Consider the following 20,890-nt stretch of genomic DNA (forward strand, 5'->3'; position numbering starts at 1 on the left):
CAATTAATTAACTTAGGACTAAATTGAAACCAATTAATTAGTTTGGGACCAAATTGAGACCAAAAATTAATGAGGGACTAAATTAAAACAAAAAAAATTATAAGGGACTAAAATAGGGTTTTAGCCGAAAAAGAATGTTCTCTGTGAATTCCTGTGCGGACCTTATGAGGAGTATTGATGACATGACCATGTGAAATATGGACAAATGACATGAGACCTAAGAATGGACTATTGAGACAAGATGTGGTTATGAGAACATGAAAAAATGATGACATGATGTACTTAATGAAATTCTGTAATAAGTCAAATGTTGAGTTAATGAAATAATGAATGTATGACATGCATCATATGCATATATTATTCCAGGTATGCCGCTGAGGCCGCATACCAGTGATGTAGCATGCTAACAAGGTGTACCTTAGGGTCACCAGTGATGTAACTTGCTAACAATGTGTACCTTAGGGTCACTAGTGATGTAACTTGCTAACAAGGTGTACCTTAGGGTCACCAGTGATGTAACCAGGTGTACCTTGGGGTCACCAGTGATGTAACCAGGTGTGCCTTAGGGTCACCAGTGATGATATGGGTTTTTCCTGAACGGGCCGTTCCCAAAGGGAAACGGGCTGTTCCGGAATTCTAAAAATACCTAGAAACCATAGTTGGAAACGGGCCGTTCCAACTATGGTCAATACGTGTTAAAGTGGATCTCAGAACGGGCCGTTCTGATTTTAGAACGGGTCGTTCTGCTTTTTGGAAACGGGCCGTTCCGATTTTAGAACGGGTCGTTCCAGTTGTACTTTTTGCGTATATTTGAAGGTTCCGGAACGGGCCGTTCCGAATTCAGTACGGGTCGTTCCGGGTGCGCCAGGATGCCTATAAATAGAGGGGCAGGGGGTGAAAAATTTGAAAAAGAATGTTCTCTGTGAATTCCTGTGCGGACCTTATGAGGAGTATCACTACAAAAAAAATTGCATATAGCGACCACCAAAATTGGTCGCTAAATTGCTAAAATCGGTTGCTATTTGCCTTAGCGACCGAATTAGCGGTCGAATTTAAGTAGTCACAAAAACCCTAGTCACAAAGCTATATAGCGACCAAAAAAATTTCGGTCGCTATTTAGCGACTGAAAATTTTGGTTTAGCGACTGAAAATTTTGGTCGCTGTTTAGCGACCAAAAATTTCGGTCGCAAAATGGTTGCAATGATTTTGGTCGCTGATGTGTATGGGGACCAAATTAGTGACCGAATAAATCGATCACTAAATCGGTCGCTAAAGATTTATTTTTTATTTTATTAAATTTTATAGACGTTGCAAATTCAGTCGCTACGAAATACTCATATTTGGCCTCTCAAGGATTCTATTTCACAATACTTCACTTTTCAGCATGTTTTGTCCTTAATTACACAATTTTTGGGAAACTTCCGAGAAGGTCACCCATCCCTATATTACTCCAAGTCAAGCACGCTTAACTGTGGAGTTCTTATGAGATAAGCTACAGAAAGGCATATGCATATTGTCAGTATAGGTAGTGCAAATTAATTCATTTAAGTCATCCTCAAATATTGAATCTCATACTTATACTATCTTTGGATCCCTCTCATTTCGGTGTATCCGAACCGTTATAAAAATATAATAATATATTTAATAATTATATTACCAATAATAATAATTAAATTATATTTAATTAATATTTATTTATATATACTTACTTTTATAATTAACAATCTACTTATTTCTATTTAAAATTAATATTATGATACAATTTAAATTATCTATTATAAATTTAAAAATTTAAATAATAATTTTTATATTTTAAAATGAGAAGGGTTATGATAACACTGGTATAACTTTTACTAAGTATTATATTGTTCAATAACTTTATATTAAATGTGAATTTTGTAAATCCAACCGTTAAATTGAAAGTTCATATCACTTTATATGTTTATATCAAGTTTTGTTAAAATTGAACAACAACTTGACAGTAATCAAAATGCTCATATTTTAATATATTTCGAAATGTATATGTTACGTCAATTTTATTTTACAAGAATGAAATATCAAATCATCTTGAATTCATATAAAATTTTGTATATATGATCTAAGAGTAAAAAACTTTCAATCTAACGGTTGAATTTATAAAATTCACATTTAATATAAAGTTATTGAGCGATGTAATACTTAGTAAAAGTTACACCTATGTTATTATAACACTTCTCTTTTAAAATATTATTTTTATAAATTAAATTTTAACATTTTAAATAAATTATTAATTAACTTAATATATTTATTCATCTTAAATCTAAGATATAAAATTCAAAAAATGTATTTATCCTTGTTTTATTTTTTAATTATCAACCATTAATAAAATACTAATTTAAAATCTTATCAAGTTATATCATAATATTTTCATATCAAGTTTAAAACCAAATATTAGTTATAAAATATGTTAATTTATGTTGTAATTTTATTTCAACATGAAACTTTAAAATAAATGTGCGAATAAAAAAAACTCCGTTAAAACAGTCACGTATTCTATTTGATAGAGAAAAAAGCAAGGAAACGCATTGTCACTACTAGAAAAATTAAAATTAGAGAGGGAACAAATCCGTCACTAATTTTGATAAAATCCGTCACAAATCAATTAGTGACGGAAATGATTCCGTCACAAAATTTGGCGTCACAAAATATTTAGTGACGGATTATTTTTTCCGTCACAATTAGTGACGGAATTAAGGCATCACAAATAGTATAATTTCCGTCACTAATTTCTAATAATAAATGTTTAGAAATTAATAAAAATCTGTCGCAATTTGTGAGGGATTAAATCCCTCGCAATTTGTGAGGGATTAAATCCGTCACAAACTGTGATGACTTTAATTAAGTAGAATCCGTCACAATTTGCGAGGGATTTAATCCCTCGCAGTTTGTGAGGGATTAAATCCCTCACAAATTGTGAGGGATTAAATCCGTCACAATTTGCGACGGATTTTATCCGTCACTAACTGGGATGAATCCCTCACTAACTGTTGATGACTAAATTTCAGGGAACCATTTGTTTTTAAGAGTCTGGTAATCGATTACCTATACATGTAATCGATTACCAGACAATGAAAATCATATGTTCGAAATTTACTTATTAAAAGGTTCTCTGGTAATCGATTACCCATTTATTGTAATCGATTACCAGAGCCTATTATTGAAACAATTTCAATCAAAACAAAAATATCAAGTCTTTTTTATGAAAATGCATGATATCATTTAAAATGAAGATAAAAGAACAATACAGACATCAAGAGGAGTTCCCAAGATTAATGATGTGCTTAATCGGCAAGACAACACATGAAAAATAATGAATGACCTCTATCAGTGTAACTATGACAATAAAGCTTCATTGGAGTATATCCATAGCCATGATACTTTTCATCATTTAGAGATCAAAATCCACAAGGCACACATTTAGGCAAAGAAACCCCTTCAAACAATACACATGAAGCAACCTAATTTTACTAAGCTAGATTGCTTATATAGTGATGACCTTATACCTATCTACCAAACATACAATTAATAGAGGCAACATGTTCCAAATCAAATCATACAAAAATTCAAATACAGGGAAAAAATTCTTAAAATTGATTACCTTTTTTCCCGGCCTAACAAGCATCAAGGCCACCTCAGCAGCAGTATTTGCAGTAGCAATAACATCAGTTGCCCTTCCTGTGACAGGACCTTCCTGAAGAACATGAGTGTGAGCCACAGCCGCGATGAAACCATCTATATGACAAGCCAAATCACTACAAAGTCTAAGAATAACAAAAAATATTGGTCAATATTCGATGATATAGCTATATTTCTATAAGCTTAAAAATAAATCCAAATACAATTAACGAGAATTTGGTTATCACTTATTCACTTTCTTTTTAGGTAATTAGTTGTCACTTCTTAAACTACACCCATGTTGTGCATTGTTGTGAAGCTTTAAATAGCTGATCTTGAGTTGGGATAAAAGTGGAGGTTATGTTAGGCACTCAAATTCTAACATAAAACATTGTTGAATCTTTTTGACATGCACAAACATGTGATTGTTTAATGGTTAATGCTGGATAATTTGGTAGAGGTTTAAGAAAGGCTAGATGAATGAAGGAGAATCACTTTGATCTCTATTTAGAGGAATGAAGAAGACATACAGAACTATACCAACTACAAAATGGTAAAGCTCATCATAGCCACACTATGAGCATATGGGAGAGAGTAGTTGATCAAAGATCAAGACAAGATTCATTCAGTAGAGAACCAATTTGGTTTTATTACTAGGAGGTCAACCATGGAAATAAATCAACAATATATCTTTTGCAAGGTTGATGGAGAAATGTAAAAGGAAATGAAAAGATCTACATAAGGTTTTCATCAAGCTGGAAAAGAGAGTATGTTAGACTGACTAGATAAGATTTGAAGAAGGCATTTAAAAAGAAAGGTGTTCATTTGAATGAATTTTTGCTGCCAAGAAGGGTGACGAGTCAGGGAAGTGCGTTTGATTTGGATTATCTTATTTGTGTTTAGAAAAACTTATAATCAAAATGCTGCAGAGAGAAGCTATCTTTATATAAAAGTGATGTAGCTTACTCCAACATACAAAAACAGCCTCTTATACAATTGAGAGCCAAGCAATTTTAGCAAAGGGTGTATTATAAACCAAAACAATCTGTTAGTTCTGTAGAGATTCAAGGAAAAAATATACTGAAACTGACCAAATTAAATAGTCAAAAAGGAGGGAAACCTCAAGGGAAGACAAGGAACATAATCAAGCTTGTTCATACCCAATATTGTACTACATTAACCCCTCATCCATGATCATTACAGATGTTCATTATTCAAGGAATTTCTTTATATTACAAAAAAATTGCTCCAGAGAAAAAGAAAAAATACCACGCATATTTACAGAAAAGGAGAATGATCCTTTAAAGTTTAAACAAATTACCAGTGTTTCCTTTGAGTAGTAGTTAATTTGAGGTAAAGCCAATACAGTTGTTGCAAACCAATTTGTAACCTTGTCAACAGTAAGCTCACCAACAAACCTAACACGGAAAATAATGTATAGTAATTCCATGCAGTAGATTTTTTTTTTTAAACCATGCAGAAGAATATGACTTATGCAAGTAGACTCACTAAACACATGATATAATAATTTGTATGACCTAATTTAATTTAAATGTGAATTACCCTCTGTTAATAAAGTAAAAAAGGAATTACAAAATTTGAATTATCTATTCTCAAATCAACCCTTGGTTTTATAATAAAACTCACCTATTAATACATTTAGTAGCTCGACATCCAGCAGGAATGGCAACAAGAGATGGAATTCCTGAATTAATATTTTCAATAGGTCAAGACAAGGCACATGTGATCCTTATCACCTAAAATCTGAAACATTCATCTACCATTTATGACACAAAACAACCATTTGTAATTGTAAGTCAAGTAGAATTACTGGAAATTTTATAAAACTTTTACCCCTTTTCGGATATTGAATTTCAGTTATAAGTAACACTCACTAACACACACACACACACACACACTTATTGAGCTCTGCTGGTGGGTGTAACGGAAAATTGAAAATGATTTAACTTCTCACCACCCCTACATTCTAACAAATTTTTGCTCAAATAGAAGGTCAATCAGGTAAATTCAAATCTTTAACAAATCAAAAATTTGATTTTCACCTCTATCAAATTCCCAATTCCTCTATTGAAAATATTCTCAGCAGCAAATGAAACACTCAATTTGTAGCATAGAAGGAAAAATCAATAACAAATCAGTTTTATACAAGTATACCTAGATATATGCAACATATCTGCTATAAGGAAAAGCTCAGGAGTCCCTAACACAAGTATGTATAGACAAAAAAACATACTCAGAATTAACAGCATACCTGCAACTAGTCTGATTTGGGTAAAACACACAATCTTTACAATGAATTTACAAAGTATAATTGTAAGTTTTGCAAAGAATGTTCCTTGTTGGAGGGAATTTAAGCAGCGAATGAAAGAAAATAAGCAACTCTAGTTTAGTTTCCCATACCAGAGCAGACCAGACCAGACCAACGCACCCTCTTCTCTTCTCATTCCCTACAACGCCGTTTACCAACTAAGCTGGAGGGAATGGCCACCGCACCGGCGCCTCCTCCGGTCAAGTCGCAGCCGCTCCAAAACTTCTCCCTCCCCTTCTTGAAATGGGGCGGCACCGCCAAGAACCACACCAGCGCCGCCCACCACCACCGCTGCTGCCGCCCTCCCCCTCAAGCCTCACCACCACCACCACCACCACGCCGCCGCCGCCATCTGGAAGGAAAGGAATCCGCTCCAATCTGCAAAAGAAGGATCTGAGTGAAGGAAGAAGAAGGCGCATTGGAAATGGAAGATTGGGAATCGGAAAAAGCGTACCAGAGACGACGAAGAGACGGAAGAAAATTGGTCGGGGACGAGTGGGAAAGAAAGACCAGCGACAAATGAGAAGAGGGGGAGAGAAGCCCTAATTTGTTCAAATCATTCTGTGCGGGAGAGAAAAAGCGGAGAGAAATGAGAAGAGCGGGAGACAAGCCCTAATTTGTTGAATTCATTTTGTGTGTGACCCTCACATTATTCATTCTGTTTGTGTCTTAATTTATTATTTAATATTTACTTTTATATAAATATAATTGAGGCAAGCAATTAACTTGACGGGTCCACTGCTACCTAATCTGAAGTTAATTCATGGGTCTTTCTGTACGTGTAGTTTAAAAAGGGAGGATTTGAAGATTATTTGTTGATTGGAATTAAAAATTAAAAATTAGCTGGATAAGAATTTCATGAAACTTCTTTCGAACAATATTATATCATGTTAAAAATTAATTTCAAAATGTTTAAATATCTAAATAATTAAAATATTTAATGAAATATACTATATATTCTTTAAGTCAAATTTTTTGAGAATTTAATGATCATGTACAAATAATGTAAAGTAATTGTCAACTAATAAAAAATTATTGTTATATGATTGTTTACTGATTTATTATGAAATTCACTTCCTGTAAACAGGTATTGACCAATACGGTAAAATCAAGTGAGTGAATGATAATGAATTAACTAAATTACTAAAATTCTAAAATATATTTTAATTAAAAATAATTTTTTGGTAAATATAGTAACTAAAAAGTATTATAATAAATAATTAAATTAAAAAAGAATAAATTTTATAATGATTATTTTTTTAATGATGTTAAATTAAATATTCTAATTATTTTATAATAAATTAAAATGAAAATATAATAAAATATGTTAACCAATATTTTAAATAAAATATATTAAAATATTATAATCAAAAGAAATTTAATATTAAATCAAAATATTATATAAATCATAACTAAAATTATAATAAATATTTTGATATTAAATTTATTATATATTAAAATTAATTACATATTTGTATCAAAGAAATTGCTCTAGATTTTAGATTTTATTTATTATGTTTTATAATAAATAAAATCCAATATTAAATCAAAAGATTATAACAATTATAACTCAAATTCAGGTAAATATCTTTCATAATCAAAAGAAATCCAATATTAAATCAAAAGATAATAAAAAATTATAACTAAAATATTTATAAATTTTCTAATATTAAATTTAGTATATATATTAAAATTAATTAATTAAATATTTGTATTTAAGAAATTGTTGCAGAGTCGGATCTGCGAGCGGTGATTGAATTGGTGGATGGAGAAACACTGAAGAAGAAACACCAAACCCAACCACAATCCAAATGAACGCAGCGACAAGCAGTGAAAATAAAAATAATTTAATTGGAAATAATGTTATAATTAAATTTATATTGACAATGAATGAAATAAATGAAAAATATAATAGATTGTGTGGCAAATTATAAAATTGTCTAAATCCTCAATTCTAGGAGATAAATTGACTATTTGTTTGAAATTTATTGTCTTGGAAACTTTTTCTTTGTCATATGAAAATATTTTGCACACATTAAAATTAAACACAAGATTTTCTAGTAAATTTTTTTTTTTTTGCTAGGCAGATTTTCTACTAAAATAAATTATAATATGTGACCGCAAAATATTTAATCACTACATTAATTTATAAAGTTACTGTATTAGGCATTTTTTAACATCTAACTAAATCAAAAATCCCTAAGAATATTAATAAAAATATATTTTCATTAATTAAGGCTGAGTTTAGACATGTAGACTTCTAAAATTAAAATAGATATCTATAACCTATAAAGGTTAATATTTATAAAATAGATATCTAGAGCCTAATAATGGTTAATATTTATAAATCTTATTATGTATATACAAGTCAATAGTTACACATTTCATACATAGTTAATTAGTCACATATTTTCACTTGATCTAAAAATTAAATAATCACATATTTAAATAGCCCAGAACGGGCCGTTCTCAAACTGGAACGGGCCGTTCTAGACTACTAAAATACCCTATTAAAATTAAATCAGAACGTCCCGTTCTAACACATAAATTTATGATCAATACGCAAATACAGAACGGCCCGTTCCCAAAGTGGAACGGGCCGTTCTAAAATACTAAAATAGCCTATTAAAACTAAAGCGAAACGGGTCATTCCATACGTGGCTGTTGTACCTTAAAATTTGATTCCAGAACGCGCCGTTCTGGTGTAAGAACGGGCCTTTCTGGTTTCAGAACGGACCGTTCTGGTTTCAGAACGGACCGTTCTGGTTTCAGAACGGGCCGTTCTGGATATACATGTTTTTTTGTTGTTTTTCTTATATTTAAATATAAATGTATAATTTTAATATCTCTATGGTTCCTATGAAAAACCTAAAAGTATGTTTGGATGAGGAATTTTAATGGGATAATTCATTTGTTTGAAGAATTTTAAATTTTTGAGGTGAAATACTTTGTTTCGATGGAGAATTTACAAAGAATTAGAATTCCAAGCATTTGTCAAATTCTTTGAAATAATAGAATTTCAAATTCTCCCAAAAATGTAAGAATTTGAAATTCCTCATATTTTTTCCCCTTATTTCACTTATATATTTTATCTTATATCTTCATATTTTTAATTATTGAATATTAAAAAATACTTTAAAAATTATTAAATATTATCTAAATTAATTTTTAAAATTATTAAATATTTAAAAATTGGTTAACATTTTTTTATTAAATTTTATTTAAAAATCTCAACATATAAATATATTTTTAAAAGCAATTTTATCATGATAGAATCAAATTATCATATCCAAATTAACAATTTAAAATTTAAAAAAAATTAAATTGACTTATCTAAACAAAATATTTTAACAATGATATAAATTGAAATCAAAGTAATTCAAATACCAAGAATTTCAAATTCCTTAAATTTGTAAAATTACTCATCCAAACACACCATAAGGGAATGCAATTGTAAGAGACAATTATATGAGTAAGATGTTTATTGTATGGATTAGAGTACTCTGTGGGTTCTTAAGAGAACCCTGAGAGAAACAAATAAACTATGCAAAAGTATAAATATAACATTATATATTAATATACTTTTACAAAAATATAAATATACATATCTTATCTACTATATTTATATTTTTGTAAAAGTATATTAATATATACTAAGTTATATTTATCAAATTATTAATTTATCTATAAATATACTAACAATATTATTGATATTAATTTATTAGCAATATTAAATTATTAATAATATATAAACTTTATTTATTTAGTAATAATAAATATATATCATTTGTTACATTAATAAAAATTATAGTATATGTTAACTTAAATAAGCAAATAATTGTATAATTTTAAATTATTATATATATATATTAAAATTTTAAAATTATTAAATTTTTAATGGGAGAGATTCAAATTGCACAATTATGATTTTTGAGGGACTAAAATTGTTCAATTAAAAATTAAAGGACTAAAATTGCACAAGTACAATTCTTTTAGGGACTAAAATTATCCAATTAAAATCTTAGGGATCAAAATTGCACAATTACAATACTTGAGGGATAAAAAATGTAATTAAGCCAAAATTAAATTAATATTCTTTTTTTTGTATTTCACAAGTTTTTTTAAAAATATTTTTAATGAATTTCTTAGTTTCTTATGTTCAAAATTGACAGTTTTTTATTTAATTAAATGAATTTCATAATTTTTTCAGTCCTTTAATGAAATAAAATATTTTTAATTTTATTATTTTTTAAAAAAAAATTTAACATATTTTCTTTAATTATGCATAATTCTTAAATATAAAAGTTTCATAAATAAAATTTAATATTTTGAGAGGGAACAATTTGTCACAAATTTTTTCACAAAATATTTTAACCTATTTGTGACGGAATTTTGAGAGGGAAAAATCCGTCACTAAATTTTTTCATTTTAGTGACGAAATTTGTGACAGATTTTTTAGAGACGAAGTTCATTCCGTCACAAAATCCGTCACAAACATTTTTTTTTATTTAGTGACGGATTTTTAGAGACGAAAATTTTTCCGTCACAAAATTCGTCACAAATTTTTTTTTTTTGATTCAGTGACGAAATTTGTGACGGATTTTTAGAGACGGATTATATTCCGTCACAAAATCCGTCACAAAAGTCAATAAATTCTTGTCCGTCACAAAACTTAAAATTCCCTCACAAAATGCGTCACTATTAGCGATGCTATTTTTTCCGTCACAAAATTCGTCACAAATATTAATTTTTCTAGTAGTGTGTGATGTATTAAAAACTGATCAAAAAGAACCAGTGGGTGGTTTGCCCAATTAGTTAAGGGGGAAGACTTAAGATTTTCTCCACGTAAGTATGTGTGTGGATTCGAGCTCTACTGTCAGCAATTTTAGCCTTTTTAAACAAAGCAAGTGTAATTGTAATAAAAAGGAGGTGTATATATCATAAGTTAAATACTATGAACATCTATGAGTAAATTAAAATCAAAGGATAATAATTTTTTTAAATTACTAAAAAATATTTCATTTTATAATTGTTTCACAAATTCTTACTAATTTTTGTATAAGTCAATTGCTTTTAAACAATGAAACTAGCACGATTATATCAATTGAATTGAATGATTAAGCCTAACTTTTAAAATAACAATTGAAATAAAATAAGATTCATGAAAATAATTTCAAAATATATTAGATAAATAATTTTTATATATAATAAAATTAAAGACAAGGATTAAAATAATCAATGGAGTTAATGTAATATTCATTTATAAATATTTAAATAAATTATAAGTAGCAAGGTATTATTTAATTGATGTTTAAAATAAAATATTTTATAATATCTAAATGAATTGAGTTTTAAGATAAACTATTATATACATATTTAATTAATATAATTTTAAAATATATATGTATAATTAGATATATTTTAAATAAATATTTTTATATTAAAAATTAATTTATCATTAAACAAAATAAAAATATTTCAAAATATGGTTGTTGTTGAATCAGTTTCCCATGGTGGGATCATATTCATATATAATAATAGAATCATCTCTCCTCAAAGAAGCGATATCTACCCCAAAATAGTACGAGCATAATCGAAGATAGATGGTATAACATATTTTAACTAATTGATCTCATATGTTATTGGTGTATATATTTATATATATAATTTATTTTATAATTTTTTATTTATTAAACTAATGGAACATTAATTATATTTTATCAATTTTAGATTTGTTTGATAAATTTTTATTAATCCTTATATAAGCTAATTATTTTTAATTTAATGAAACTAACTTGTTTATATCAATTGAACTAGATGTTTAAGTCAATTTTGAAAATAATAATGAAAATAAAATAAGATTTATGAAAAGAAGTTTATTTATCTTAACAAAATTAGAAAGCACAATAAATTATGTATTTTCATATTATCTAATAATGTAATAAAATATTAAGCATGGTAAAAGAGAAATAAATTTCTTAAGAGAAAAATAAATAAATTTTCTAGATAAATTATTATTTAAATTAGTCTAATTTTTTTTTTTAAAAAGATTCAATTAAAAAGATTATTATTTAATTTTCTTTTATAGCATTATGTTTCTCATTTTTTAATGCATCATGATATATTAATTATCTATCTTAAATTACATAATTTGTATTATTTAAAAAAAATTAATTTTATTAGGAGGGTACTAATTTTTATTTCTTATCATTAATATTTTTATCATTATAAAAATAATATTATATATTTTTATATTTTCTTCCATTTAAAAGAAATATATTTCTAAATTTTTTAAAAAATTTACATTTAGCGACTGATTTTAATTTGGTCGCTAAAACTATTATAAATAATAATATTTTTTATTTTTTTAGCGACCGATTTTAATTTGGTCGCTAAAATTATTATAAATAATATTTTTTTTATTTTTTTAGCGATCGATTTTAATTTGGTCGCTAAACTTATTATAAATAAATTTTTTTTTATTTTTTTAGCGACCGATTTTAATTTGGACACTAAAATTATTGTAAATAATATATTTTTTTTTATTTTTTTAGCGACCGATTTTAATTTGGTCGCTAAAATTATTATAAATAATAATATTTTATTTTTTTAGCGACCGATTTTAATTTGGTCGCTAAAATTATTATAAATAATAATTTTTTTTTTATTTTTTAGCGACTGATTTTAATTTGGTCGCTAAAATTATGATAAATAATAATATTTTATTCTTTTAGTGACCGATTTTAATTTGGTCGCTAAAATTATTATAAAGAATAATTTTTTTTTATTTTTTTAGCGACCGATTTTAATTTAGTCGCTAAAATTATTATAAATAAGAATATTTTATTTTTTTAGCGACCGATTTTAGTTTGATCGCTAAATTTATTATAAATAATAATTTTTTTTTTTATTTTTTTAGCGACCGAAACCATTTCGTCGCTATTTTAATCAACAATTATTATTTTAGCGACCGATTTTTTGCTACTAAAAAATTCGGTCGCTAAATTGGTCGCTAAATAAAATTTGCAACTAAATCAAATTCGGTCGCTAATTATGTCGCTATTAGTGACGGAAAAAGATCGGTCGCTAATTTCGGTGGCTAAATTGACTTTTTTTTGTAGTGATTGATGACATGACCATGTGAAATATGGACAAATGACATGAGACCTAAGAATGGACTATTGAGACAAGATGTGGTTATGAGAACATGAAAAAATGATGACATGATGTACCTAATGAAATTCTGTAATAAGTCAAATGTTGAGTTAATGAAATAATGAATGTATGACATGCATCATATGCATATATTATTCCAGGTATGCCGCTGAGGCCGCATACCAGTGATGTAACATGCTAACAAGGTGTACCTTAGGGTCACCAGTGATGTAACTTGCTAACAAGGTGTACCTTAGGGTCACCAGTGATGTAACTTGCTAACAAGGTGTACCTTAGGGTCACTAGTGATGTAACCAGGTGTACCTTGGGGTCACCAGTGATGTAACCAGGTGTGCCTTAGGGTCACCAGTGATGATATGTGAAACTTCCTTATGGCGCCACATGCATGCATTTATGAGTCGAGTCCATGACATCATTGCATGATAAATAAGTGTATATGTGTTGTTGATTATGTATGTGTATGATTTACATGTGACTTATATTTGTTGTGTGTGTGTGCTATCTAACCTTTATTTCTTCACCTAAAACTGAGTGAGATGTTTCTGACTCCCTTGTTGTTTTTGTATATGTTTAAATTATGTTGCAGATGATCATCATCATGAGGATGTTGGTGATGAGGCTTAAGGCTTCAGTTGGGCATGCTCTGATAGGATGTGACATCGGGCATAGCTGGGCTTATTTTGGATGTTATTATTTTTAAAAACTTTAATTTTATCTTCTTTTGTAATTTTGAACGTTCTTGAGAAAAGACCAAAATGTATATCTTTGTTATATTATTTTTATTACATGAATTGAAAGTTATAAATTAATTCCTAACTAGCTAGGAGGCACTGCCACCTTTGCTGGAATTAATCTATATTTTCTTTTATATGATTTTCTTGAATCTTAATACTTACATGTCGACTTGTTATGATTTATGAATTACGAATGTGAATCTTCTACCTTATGATATTTGAAACAATTGTTTTATCCATGAAAGATGTTAACTATGAAAGATTTTATTTACTTTAAAGGAAAAAGAAACAATATTTTGTGTATTAATGTTGGGGTAGAGGGTGTCACAAATATGATAATGTTAATTGCAAGATTTGAGATGAATGGGTGTGATTGCGAATTATGAGCTGAAAATGATGCATATTGAAATGCTTGTAAATATTTCATTATGTAATGAGATTACATTGTTGTATGTTTGTATGTGCTTTACATATGGATGTTTTCTTTTCTTACCGTACAAATTGTAGATGTTTTAGGTGAGGAAGATCCGGCTACGAGTGGCATCTAGAATGCCAACGGTTGAATTGTGGGTATGCTCAGATATTGTAACATCGGGGTAGAGGATTTTTAGAACATAGGTTTTTATATGGATTTGGAATTGTAAATATTATTTTTGAAAATAATTTGTAAACTCTTGCGTTTCATTTTTATTATTGTGGTTATTGAAGAATAATTTTGAAGATTCTCATGTGAACCCTTTTACCGAAATTGAAAAATTTATTTGTAAGTTTTCATTATTACAATATATGTGTTGGGGTAGTAAGGGTGTCACATCTTGTTTGAATACTCTAGTAACATAAATTCAAAATTTATTATTTTTAAATGTTATTTATTATTAATTGAAAACCTATAATTCTAAATTCGCTTTCAAAATAACGAATTTTAAAATTCCTTTAACTTTCTCAAAAAGACAGTTCACTTCTTTGCATGTGTTTAAAAATTGAATGATTGAGAATTAGTATATAACTTGATAAACTTTCCTTACTATTTATTAGATATTTTTATTGCATAAAAATTAAATGGTTTTATATTGTTAATTTATAATCATTGATTAATATTTTAAAGATGATTATAAAAATAATTTATAATTGTTATTAAAAAACTCAAGATTCACAAAAAGAGTTGCGGTAACAACTATGAAGAGGTTTGTGCAAACTAATAATTTAATTTTTTTACTTATCATATTTATTTATGAATTAAATTTTAATATTTTAAAATTAATTATCTATATTTATAATTAATCTTTCATCGTAATATGAATTAGCTATCTTAAAGCTAAAATATAATTTATATATTTTAAAATATCTATTTATATAAATTTTTAAATCTGTACCTGTAACACTCATTTTACCCTAACATATATATTGTAATAATATAAAAGAATAAAGAAATAGATTCTTAATAGAGGTAAAATGGTTCACATAAATCTTTCATAAATATACTTCAATAACCAAATGATTTAAAAATTGAATTTAAAATAATAAAAGTTCAATAAATGCTCCAAAAGAGATCGATATAAGTTCAAATACAAATAAACTTCATTTCTAGGAAACCCTTGCCACGATCACTACAAAAATATGGCATTTAGCGACCACCAAAATCGGTCGCTAAATTGTTAAAATTGGTCGCTGTTTACCTTAGCGACTGAATTTAAGTAGTCGCAAAAACCTGGTCACAAAGCTATATAGCGACGGAAAAATTTTCGGTAGCAAAATAGTTGCAATGATTTTGGTCGCTGATGTGTGTAGGACCAAATTAGCCACTGAATAAATCGGTCGCTAAATATTTACTTTTTATTTTATTAAATTTTATAGACGTCGCAAATTCGGTCTCTACGAACCACTCATATTTGGCCTCTCAAGGATTTTATTTCACAATACTTCACTATTCAGCATGTTTTGTCCTTAATTACACAATTTCTGGGAAACTTCCCAGAAGGTCACCCTATCCCTGTATTACTCCAAATCAAGCACGCTTAACTGTGGAATTCTGATGAGATAAACTACCGAAAAGCAGATGCATGTTGTCAATATAAGTAGTACAAATTGATTCATTTAAGTCATCTTCAACTATACAATCTCATACTTATATTATCTTTGGATTCCTCTCATTTCGGTGTGTCCGGACCGTTATAGAAATATAAAAATATATATAATAATTATATTACCAATAATAATAATTATATTATATTTAGTTAATCTTTATTTATATATATACTTACTTTTATAATTAACAATCTACTTATTTCTATTTAAAATTAATATTATGATACAATTTAAATTATTTATTATAAATTTAAAAGTTTAAATAATAATTTATATATTTTAAAATGATAAGGGTTATAATAACACGTGTATAAATTTTACTAAGTATTACACCGCTCAATACTTTATATTAAATGAATTTTGTAAATCCAACCGTTAGATTGAAAATTCATATCACTTTATATGTTGATATCAAGTTTTGTTAAAATTGAACAACAACTTGAAGGTAATTAAAATGCTCATATTTTAGTATATTTTGAAATGTATATATTACGTCAATTTTGTTTTACAAGAATGAAGTATCAAATCATCTTGAATTTATATGAAATTTTGTATATATGATTTAAGTGTAAAAAACTTTCAATCTAACGGTTGAATTTATAAAATTCATATTTAATATAAAGTTGTTGAGCAATGTAATACTTAGTAAAAGTTACACCGGTGTTATTATATCCTTTCTCTTTTAAAATATTATTTTTATAAATTAAATTTTAACATTTTAAATAAATTATTAATTAACTTAATATATTTATTCATCTTAAATCTAAGATTTAAAATTCAGAAAATATATTTATCCTTGTTTTATTTTCTAATTATCAACCATTAATAAAATACTAATTTAAAATCTTATCAAGTTATATCATAATATTTTCATATCAAGTTTAAAACCAAATATTAGTTATACAAAAATATCAAAATCATATAGTAAATTATTAATAAGATTATAGTTAAATAATTTAAAAAAATTAATTTTTCAACTATATTGTTTGCAAATAATTTATTCCGAAGCTAATCAAATATTTTCTATATTAATTATTAGTAAAATTTAATAACTTTTAATTTAATAATTAGATCGATGAAATTTAACATATACCATGAGTTATTGAGCGGAGTAACTTTACTAAGAGTTACTTTGTAAGTCATTTGATTCCTCCTCCTCTTCCTCCTCTCTCTCTCTCTCTATATATATATATATATTAGAATATATATATATATAGATATACATATATATTTGAAGTTTTATTAATGATCTTTTTAAATATATGATTGCAAATTTTTGTCAAAAATTCTAACATTTTTGACAAATATAAATTTGTCAGAAATATTCCATTAGTAATATAAATCATGTGTTATTGGTATGTATATTTATATATATAATTTATTTTATAATTTTTATTTATTAAACTAATTGAACATTAATTATATTTTATCACTTTTTAATCAATTGAGAGGATGACAGTGAATTAATAAAATTTTAAAACATATTTTAATTAAAAGTATCTTTTTTGGTGAATGCTTAATTTAAAAGTATTTTTTTTATGAATAATTAAATGAAAAATACATTTTAAAGTTTTATGATGGTTATTGTTAAGTTAACACAGTAATTGTTTTTAAAAAAATCTAATTTTTTAATCGATTTTAGATTTGTTTGATAAGTTCATATGAATCCTTATATAAACCAATTATTTTTAAGTTGATGGAACTAACATTGTTCTTACCTGAGATCGGTGTAAAGACGATCTACGGGCAAGATCAGTGAGCCTCTTCTACTTTGCGAGTTTGTCAGTCTTGAATGGGGTGGGTACCTGCAAAAGAGACTCCAATGCTTAAGTTAGTCTTTGTAAATGTGTAAGTCTCATATATATAATGCACGTACCTTGATGAAGATTAGGGTTTTTCCCCTAGGTGATGTAGACCCCTAAAATTGTCCGGGTCGGAAATAAAGCTCAAAGACTCTCAAAGACCGAAGGAAAGTCAGCCGGAAGGACTCCTAGAAGACCCTAGGATGATTCTTTGTAGGTCTAGAAGTCTTAGAATAGCTTAAAATAAGGGTATGCAAGGATTGGAGCTCAATACACCCTCCCAGAGGTTCAGTACGACCGTACTGAGCCATTTGAACTGCAATACGGCCGTACTGAACTCAATACGGCCGTACTGAAGATTTTGAACTTCAGTACGGCCGTACCAAATTCAATACGGCCGTACTGTAGTTCAAAAACCCAGTACTGGCCGTACTGACCCCCCAGGCCGTATTGCGCCTCAATCCTATAAATAGGACGTCATTGGCACGTCCTTCCACACTTTTTACAGATTCCTCAACCCTCCTGCTGAGTATTCTTGGGTTTTTGAGCTCTTCTCTGCCCTAGATATCTCTCCGGGAGCCGATCCGACGAAGTTCTTGAGTCATGAGCCATTAGCTTGAGATTCGAACAAGTCGAAGGGAAATCTCTTTGATTTCCATAGTAAAAATTTGTCTTTAGGGGGAAAGGAGCGAGCGGACGTGTAGTGGGAAGGAGCGCCAAAAAGCCTCCTAAACTTCATTTTGAATATATAAAAGCCCACTTCGGAGGTTTCTTTCTAAATCCTTTCTTTTACCGCTTTTATTGATTTTTGATTGTTACATTGCATGTTTAGAGCTTTCATCATGTAAATATTTTATCTATAATCGTTTCTAATAAATAGGGGTAATTTAGTAATTTTACATTGTTATTTATGAAATAATCCGTCATAGGGAACCCGAAAGGGGCGTTGTGGGGTGCTAACACCTTCCTCGCACGTAATCGACTCCCTTACCCGACTCTGGTTGTAATGGCCAAGGTTGATTTATAAAAATCAATTGCCTTATATCTTTTTCCAATGTTTTGAGTAAAATATTGGTGGCGACTCCAAGAACCCTTCTTTTTACGAAAACCACTAATCCATGGAGGGTCCCGCTTGGGATTAACATGGATTGGTGAGAGTCATTTAATAAGTATTGTTAGTTCGATGAGGTCTCAGTTTGAGAATAAGTCGCTCTAACAATCCATCATCTTTCAAAACCTAAAAAGAGTCCAACCATCGTCGCGAATGCCAACGTCCGTTTCGGCGGGTGGCGACAGGTGAGAGTGGGATCAATTATGATTTGATAAGATTGCAGACTTATCAGATTATCTTATCAGTTGGGGAGTGGTTCGATTTGATAAGCCAATGTGGTCCAACTTCTTTGGTGCCAAGGTGGGCCTTGGTACCGATGTGGGTAGTACACTAGCCCCCCTAGCTCTAAGTGCTATGAGCCGAAGAGATGATGCCGAGGTGGGCCCCCAGAACCGATGTGGGTAGTACACTAGCCCCTCGAGCTCTGAGTGCTAGAGATGGTACTGATTTTCGGTGAGGGGTCATGAATTTTCATTTCTAACTCTTGGGTCGAGTGCCACGTGTTGTCGAGGCATCGCCTCGTTTCAAGAAGCAAAGACGACTGTAATAAAGAGTGGTAGCCCATAATGATGGGACACACCCTGTCATTATGACGCTCTATTTAATGCCTTTGCCCTTTGTCATTTTTTGTTTTTAAATGCTGGTTTCCCTCTTTATTTTACTTATCTTCCTTATTGGCATACTCGTTTCTCCGTCTATCAAGCCTCTTTTTGTTATTCCTGCCGTTCTTGTGTCATTTACGGTAGTGCCTTCACCGTCTATCTTCGCCATTTGTGAGTATTCAAGGGTCAGTTCTATAAATACCAGGTATTTCCCTTTGCTTGCTCATCTCCCCTCTGTTCTTAGTTGAGTGTGTCGTGGAAAATGGCCTATGACGGAGAACAAAGTTTTGTCTCTCCCTAGGTCACATTGCAAAAGGCCAAAGGAAAGGCCAAGGCCCAGGAGGAGGGGGTGGTGGCTGCCGGGGAGATAGCCATTGCTGATGATGGAAAAAAGAGAAAGAGGGGGTAAATAACCGGAGGGACTCACATCCCACTATCTCCATTCCGAGCTATGAATGGGTGAGGGGGGATGTGGAGGAATTCGAGAGTAGGTTTAGAACCTTTCTCGATGTGAATACCCTCTAGAAGTTGTTGACAATCTGTAAGTCGGCCATTTCTAAGCTCATCCAGGTTGAGCCTTGCTAGCCTGATGAGCGTGTGTATATGCCAGGTACTGTGAATACCCCATTTTTTTATATGTATCGCTGCCTTTTTAGAGACCTAAGTGTTTACTTTCCTTTTATCGAGTTCAAGTGTGCCTTCCTTTCTTACGTTAATGTCTCCCCCTACCAGTTGCATCCTAACAGTTGGGGTTTCCTGCGTGCTTTTCAAGTCTTGTGCTCGACCCTGGGGATCGATGTGTCATTGTCTATTTTTCTATATTTTTATCAACTTAAGTTGGGTGAGCCTCGCTTAGGCTGGGTGTCGCTTAGTGGGAGTAAGGTTTGGGGTTGTTCCAACTCTACTCCCAATCCTACAAAAATTTCAAGAAAGAGGTTGTCTAGGTCCGACCTGTAAATGTTGACCCAAGAACCGAAGAGGTCTTCCATCACGAGGGGGAGTCGAGGTTCCCCTTCTTCTGGCAGTGGAACCTTGTGAAGTTCAATGGTTCCACATGTCTTCGCTTGTCGGTGTCTGACACGACCATATAGCTAACCTTGAGAAGTTTCCTCGACCCGTGGATAGCAAGCTTGTCCTTTCTCTTATCGACCTGACAGATAAAGAGAAGATTTTGGAGAGTGAGTATTTTTTTGTTTTGTTTGTTGGGTTTGCTATGTATTTTCTAATATTCTAAAAATTTTGTGTTGCTTTTGTTTGCAGAGCCTGGTGAGAAGGAGAGGAGGAGGTTACTCCTACTTTGAGGCCTCACCATAAGAGAAAGAGGACACCAAAAAAGGTCGACAAGGCTTCATTGGCTTCGATTCTTGAGGAGGTGACATCAAGAGTTGCCGACCATG

At 29.6% G+C, this 20,890-nt stretch overlaps 1 long non-coding RNA gene across 2 annotated transcripts in view; it reads right to left on the reverse strand.

Moving 5' to 3' along the window:
* Positions 1-6,657, reverse strand: part of LOC145950793 (uncharacterized) — a 29,590-nt gene extending 22,933 nt beyond the window's left edge. For both annotated transcript variants that reach the window (XR_014428637.1, XR_014428638.1), the window contains exons 1-5: positions 6,438-6,657; positions 6,076-6,361; positions 5,302-5,359; positions 4,976-5,072; positions 3,638-3,800 (exon numbers count right to left, since the gene is read on the reverse strand). This is a non-coding gene — a long non-coding RNA (uncharacterized LOC145950793). The remainder of the gene's footprint in view (positions 1-3,637; positions 3,801-4,975; positions 5,073-5,301; positions 5,360-6,075; positions 6,362-6,437) is intronic.
* Between the last annotated feature and the right edge of the window lie 14,233 nt (positions 6,658-20,890).

Source organism: Cajanus cajan, chromosome 8 (genome assembly GCF_000230855.2).
Source record: "Cajanus cajan strain Asha chromosome 8, NIPB_CcT2T_4, whole genome shotgun sequence".
Lineage (NCBI taxonomy): Eukaryota > Viridiplantae > Streptophyta > Magnoliopsida > Fabales > Fabaceae > Cajanus > Cajanus cajan.